Source organism: Orycteropus afer, unplaced genomic scaffold, assembly GCF_000298275.1.
Source record: "Orycteropus afer afer isolate SDZICR_OR568_19922 unplaced genomic scaffold, OryAfe1.0 scaffold00005, whole genome shotgun sequence".
Classification (NCBI taxonomy): Eukaryota; Metazoa; Chordata; class Mammalia; order Tubulidentata; family Orycteropodidae; genus Orycteropus; species Orycteropus afer.
The window spans coordinates 9,998,471-10,005,974 of record NW_006921592.1 but is presented as its reverse complement, the minus strand read 5'-3'; positions in this window follow the sequence as shown (position 1 = coordinate 10,005,974).

Here is a 7,504-nt window from a genome sequence, read left to right as displayed (position 1 = left end):
TTTTTTTTTTTTTAAAAAAAATGATTTTGAGTTTTGTTCTACATTATTCTCCCACTCTGTCCAGAATCTCCTACATAGATCCCCCTCCAAGTGGTTGACAGTGGTAGCTGGGCACCATCTAGTTCTTCTGGTCTCATAGCCATATAAGCTGAGAATCACATGGTGTACCAGTCACTTGGACTAATTGTTTCCATGAATCTTTGGTTTTCTTCATTCTCCTTTGCTCCCATTCAATAAATATTTATTGAGCATTTACTATGTTCTAGGAACTGTGGATTCAAGGATAAAAAAGATAAATACAAACACTGGTTCTAACCTCTTGCTGTCAAGCCAACTCTTCATCACTGTGGCCACCATGACTCCTTACTAGCCTCTAGTAACTGATAATAATTCTTTTCTTTCTCCTTCAGCAACTCCCTCCCTCATGCCTACATTTCTACCCTCTAGACCAGCTCCTTCTCCAGTGTATTATTAGGATTTTGTTTCCCTGTTTTCACCCTGCATTGGGTTGGATGTTCAGTGGAGTTGTATGCTGTGAAGTCAGTCGCTCTTATGGACTGAATTGTATTTCCCCAAAAGATATCACTTTAAAAAAAAATGTTGCTTTGAGCAAATATGTCACTTTGAAGAATAAGGTACATCTGACCCAAGCCATGGTATTTTTCAATAGCCTAATATACATGTCAGAGCTGGATAATAAATAAGGAAGACTGAAAAAGAATTGATGCATTTCACTGTGGTACAAAGAATATTGATTGTACCATGTACTGCTACAGGAACAAACAAATCTGTCTTGGAAGAAGTACAGCTGGAAAACTCATTAGATGTGAGAATGGCCAGACTTCGTCTCTTGTACTTTGGTCACATTGTCAGAAGGGACAAATCCTTGGAGAAAGGTATTATATTCGGTAAAGTAGAGGGCCCATGAAAGATGGGAAAACTCTCTATGAGATAGATTGACACAGTGGCTGCAATGATGGGCTTAAGCATAACAACGGTTATAAGGATGACAGAGTATTGGGCAATGTTTCGTTCTGTTGTACATAGGGTTGCTATGAGTTGGAAATGACTTGATGGCACCCAACAACAACAACAGTAACAACAAAAAGATATGTTGAAGTCCTAACCCCTAGTACCTGTGACTATGACCTTGTTTGTAAATAAGGTTATCAGCTAACATGAGGTTACACTAGAGTAGGGTGGTCCTAATGCCATCTGAGTGGTGCTCTCATAAAAGAGACACAGAGAGACAGAGGTGAGACAGCCATGATAAAATGCATCCACGTACTAAGGAACACCTGGGTCTACCAAAACTGAGAGAGACAAGAAAGAATCTTCCCCTAGAGCCTCTGAGGAGAACATGGCCCTGGCAACACCCTAAATTTGGACTACTAACCTCCAGAACTGTGGGACTATACATTTCTGTTCTTAAAAGCTACGTATTATGTGGTACATTATTAAGGCAACACCAGGAAAGCAATTACAGTCACTAGCATGAAAATCAAGTAGGATCAAAATTACCCTAGAAAACTCCTTAAAACTCACATAAAACATCCATGTGAGTACACTCACATGGTTTTCTCTTAATCAATATTTCAGACATAATGAGCAATGACAAGTTGAGTGAAGCACACCCTACATGATTAGTTTTCCTTTTCTGGAAATATTTGAATGGCTATATTTTCCCCTTTGCTGAGCTTACAAATTTAAATTTTTGAAAATTATACACATATTTGAGGTGAATCTAATGCACAATGACTGAGTAACTGGTAGAGATGTAGCCATTAGAAACTCTCTGAACTTTGTGAAGGGGGGCAATGGTAGTTCAGTGGTAGAATTCTCACCTTTCATGCTGAAGACCAGGGTTCGATTCCTGGCCAATGCACCTCATGCTCAGCCACCACTTGTCTATCAACAGAGGCCTGTGTGTTGCTGTGATGCTGAAGGGGTCTCAGCAGAGTTTCCAGATGAAGAGGGGCAACAATATGACTCCCAACTCATCATGGCAATGATTCAAGACCAGACAGTACACTTCATTCCATTGTCCTTGTCCTTGGGGTCCCCACGATTCGGGAGCTGACTCCACAGCAGCTAACAAGAAAACTATGCAAATCAGGGGCAGCTATAGAGAAATTGTGTTTGCTTACTTATTTAGAAGTCACTGTTGTGTGGTTGAAAGAGACGCGAGTTTGAGGTCAGACTGGTCTGGATTTGAATACAGGTTAAAATACTCCTCTCTGTGTGAAACAGAAAATTCTGCAGCAAACTCATGTACAAAGCCAGGCTGTCTCATGGCTTATGTTAATGATGCCCCCCATAAAGGAAACACCAGTCAGATATCTCCAAAAGCATTCAAAACCATTTAAATTCTTTACTAAAAGCTCAAGAAGATACACCAAAGATGAAGTCTATACATGGTGCAATGTAAGTTTTCTTAAAATCCTCTCTCTACATCTCTTTTCCAGTATCTCACACATCCCAGTATGGCAGTTACCTAAAATTTCCATTGCTCATCTCATATAAATCTGCACATATACACAAAACCAAATAAACAAAAACCCATTGCTATTGAGTCAACTGCAGTTCATGGTGACCCCATATGTTACAGAGTAGAACTGTTTCATAGGGTTTTCTTGATTGTAATATTTACAGAAGCATAGAAAGAAGTTTTTTTTCCTATGGTGCTGCGGGAGGGGTGTGGTTCGAGCCACCAATTTTTGTTTTTTTTTGCTTCATGGCACTCTGACATTTAATATTTTTTTAAAAATTTAATGGCTTATTTTCTATCTTCCTCTGCCCAAGATCCTTGTGGGAACACATGCTTGTTTGGCCATTGCTCTATCTCCAGTCCCTAGAAAGTGCCTGACACAAACTAGGAGCTTAATAAACATTGACAAATTGACTGGCTGGCCGATTTACTGTAATAGATGAGGAAAAGAGTTCCATTACCCCTACTTGCGGAGATTTGCCTCAGGCATGTCTGTGAAACCAAACAAATCCTTAATTCTTTCCACCTCCTTCTAAATGTCTTTCTCCCATTCAGAGCCCCTTCATAACATTCCCTTAGTTTCTGTGACAGAACTAAGCACCTTAATCACAAAGAGAAAGAATCCAGGTTTCCTGTCTGCTCTTCTGCCCCCAGGCTGCTTCTGCTGTGTACAGAGTTCAACTATCTGCCTCAATTTTAATTATTCAGTGTTGAATGGACATATTTGCATATGGAAATATTTGAGGAATTGAGATAGTAATTTCTACATGTATATTTGAGATTACTTTAAAATATCATTTTGTCTACCTATTTTTGTTTGTTTGTTTGTTTGTTTGTTTTACTACTTCTACGGCCCAGCTGGTCTTGGTGATTTACTTATAAATTTACTCTGTTTTTCTGTCCAGCATGTTTCCAGGTCTGAGTCAGAGTTCTAGAAAATGTTGTCTTTGAAAACAAGTGAAAACCATCAATTTGATCTTTTATAGAACTCCCAGATAGAGACATTTCAAACGTACCTGCATTTCTCCCAGTTTCTACCTGGTTAATGAAGACCTCTTCTTTATGTCTTCAGCTAGAGAGGATTTGATCAACAATTTTTATTACATTATTTGATAGCCTATTATGAAAATAGCACTGTGTTGAATGCAGTTGGGAGATACAAAGGGGAGTAAAACCAAAAACCTGTCCTCTGGGGCCTTATAGCTTCACAGGAAGAAGAAGGCTTGAATAGTAATGACCTTAAGTGGTATTTAGTGGATGATGGAGCATTCAACATAAAACATTTGCAATCTCCAAAAACTACCCATCGTTACTAGATGATTTTAATGACTTTTTTTTGTTTGTTACAAAAACAGTGACTTTCCTCTTGTGATTTGTATATCAATGAAGTTTGTCAGCTAACTAAATTATTGTGAAAATGGATCTACATAAATTTATCATTAAATGTACCAATGACGAAATTAAGTTTCTTGTGTGTGTTTGTTTTTTGATAGGAAAATAGGGAATGTTTATTTTCTTTATTACACATTTTTGTATTTCCTAGCTCTGGTGGTGTAGTGCCTAAGGCATTTGACTGCTAATCAGAAGGCTGGTGGTTCAAACCTACCAGGCACTCCTCAGAAGGAAGGTTAGGCAATCTACTTCTGTAGTGATACTGCCTCAGAAACCCAAGTAGGGGTCGCTATGAGTCAGATCTGACTCGATGGCAGTGGTTTTTTTTTTTTTTTTTCAATATATCACTACAATAACATGTAATACCTTGATCAAGAGAAAGCAATTTTCATTTTTAACATAAGGAAAGTGGCTTCCACAAAATCAAGTTTACTGACATGAAAATGTTTGCTAGCACAGTGGTTGTCAAACTTTAGTGTGCATTAAAATCACCTGATGGTTTTATTAAAACACCCCCAGAGTCTCTGATTCTGTGGGTCTGGGGCAGGGACTGAGATTTTGCATCTCTAAATTCTCAGGTAGTGCTGATGCTGCTGGTTTGGCACCACACTTTAAGAGCTACTGAACAAGAATTTCATAATCTTTATCTGATAGTTTTATTTTCTGAGGCTCTTGACATCTAATCTTGCTTTTTTCTTCTTGGCATTTTCTGGTTTTCTATTCCCTTTGCTTAGAATGACCTTTCATTCTTAGTTCACCAAGCTCCTATGCATCTTTCACTATCCATCTCAGGTATTACTTTTCCAAGAAGGCTTCCCTGGCCTCCCAGATCCCTGATGAGGGTTTTTACTACCATCTCTGCCCTATTTCTCTAACTACATATATTTTACGTGTTGCTGCTCCTAAGCTGCACAATAGTTCATTTCTCTGTCTGCCTTTCCTATTATATTTCAGGAAAGGGAGCCTTAGGTTCCAAGTTCCTAGGAAAACAACCAAGAGGGTCACCACATTCAGTAACCAAAACTAAAAAATAAAACAAAGGCAACCTTAATGAAAATCTTCCTAATTGGATTATATAAACCCCTGTATTTTTTTTTTCTAAAAATTTTTTATTGTGATTTGGGTAAAAGTTTACAGAGTAAATTGGTTTTCCATTAAACAACTCATATATATTTTGTTTTGTGACATTGATTATAATCCCCACAATGTACAGCACTCTTCCTACTTCCTCTCTGAGTTTCCCATTTCCACTCATCCTTCTGTCCTACTCCTTTCTGCCTTCTGAGCTTTATCCCTGGGGAAATGCTGTCCTTCTGAACTTGTGTGGTTGATTGTTCTAAGGAGTGCATACCTCCCTGCTATTCACCATGTCCTGTCTATTATTTGGCTGAAAGTGGAGCCCTGAGGGTGAGCTCAATTCTAGGCTTGTAGAGTGTCTAAGGGCCATAGTCTCAGGGTTCCACCAGTCTCTATCAGACCAGTAAGCCTGGCCTTTTTTATTTTGAGCTTTATTCCCACATTTTTTCTCTCACTCTATCTGGAACCTACTATTATGATCCCTTTCAGAGCAGTCAGCAGTGGTACCCAGACATGATCTATTTCTTCAGATCTCATGGTCATGGAGGTTGTGGTTTGTGTGATCCATTGGTCCTTTGGACTAATTATTTCTTTGTGTATCTGATTTTCTTCACTATTCTTTGCCTCAGACAGGGAGAGATCAATTGTTGCACCTTAGATGAGCACTCACAAGTTTTTAATACCCTAGTTGATACTCACCAAAGTAGGATACAGAACATTGTCTTTGTGGACTATGTTATGCCAATTGACCTTGATGTCCTCTGAGACAATGGTCCTGGGCCACCAGGCCCAGAGACTCCTTCCTTCAAGGTGATTGGTTGTGGACAAGGATTTTTCATTACTTTCCCCCTGTGTGTGCTCTCCTATATTCATGGATATATTTGCAGATATATATATATATATATATAAATATATATATGTTCTCTGTCAAACCTAAGTATATTCATAACCGTAGTCCCTTTGCCTTTCCACACACCTGATCAGTTTGTGTGTCTATTTATACACTCATGCATTGTTCTTATTGCTATTACTGCAGGGTTGTGTACGTAGTGGTAGTGTTTATCTCTGTTGCCTTTAACTCTTGTGCTCCTGCCAGTGTCTTCCTTTGCCTTGATAATTTTGTGCTTACCTCCTCCTTATTGTATGTTGCCATTCCCTCCACCTAAGTTAATATGTGTCTACTCTCTAGTTAGTGACTTACCCTACTTTCTTCTCCCATCTTTGGTAACCTTCAAAGAATGTTTCTTTCTGTGAGTAAACATTTTCTTGACTTTTTAAAGTAGTGCTCTCATAAAATATTTTCAGCTATTATTTCTCTGATGATCCTTATAGTTTTAGGCTTCACATTTAGGTCTTTGGTTCATCTTGAATTGGTTTTTCTATATGGTGAGAGATAGGGATTCTGTTTCATTTTCCTGCAAATGTATATCCAGTTTTGCTACACCATTTGTTAAGGAGATTTTATTTTCCCCATTAATGGATTTTAGTCTTTTGTCAAAGATCAGCTGCCTGTGGATGGCTTACTTCTGGGTTCTCATCTCTGTTCCATTGGTCTATGTATCTGTCATTATATCAATACCGTGGCTGTATATTAGATGTTGACATTGGGGAGTATGAGGCTTTCTGCTTTCTTCTTCTTCTTTAGTAGTGCTTTGTTTATCCAAAGTTTCCTTCTTTTCTAAATAGAGTTGGTAATTAGTTTTTCCATCTCTTTAAAGAATAATGATGGAATCTGGTTCAGGATTATACTATATCTATAGATCACCCTGGATAATTTTGACATTTTCACAATGTTAAGTTGGTATATTCTTCCATTTATGTATGGCTTTTCTGAATTCTTATATAAGTGTTTTATAGTTTTCTTTGTATAGGCCTTTTGTATCTGTGGTTGGATTTATTCTTAAGTGTGGCTATAGTAAATGGAATTGTTTTCCTGATTTCTTTGTATACGCCTTTTGTATCTGTGGTTGGATTTATTCTTAAGTGTGGCTATAGTAAATGGAATTGTTTTCCTGATTTCCTCTTCAGAGGTCTCTGTTAGTGTAGAGGAACCCCACTGATTTTTGTATGTTGATCTAGTACCCTGCAAATTGGTGGAATCTTTTAATTAGTTCCAGTAGTTTTCTTGTTGAGTGTTTTACTTCTTCTTTGCCAACTTGGATGTTTTATTCCCCTTTCTTCTGTTGTTGCTCTGGCTAGGACTCCTAATACAGTATTGAATGGAAGTGGTGATAAAGGTCATCCTGGTCTGGTTCCCATTTGCAAGGGAAATGTTTTCAGTCTCTCTCCATTGAGAATAATGTCGGCTGTTGGTTTTGTGCATATGCTCTTAATTATGTTTAGGATTTTCCATTTCTATTTTGCTGAGCATTTTTATCAAGAACGGGTATTGGATTTTATCAAATGCCTTTTCTGCATTGATTGATATGATCATGTAATTCTTTTCCTTTATTTTACTTATGTAAAAACATTGATTATTTTTCTGATGTTGAACCATCCTTGCATACCTGGTATGAATCCCATTTGGTAATTTTATATATATATATA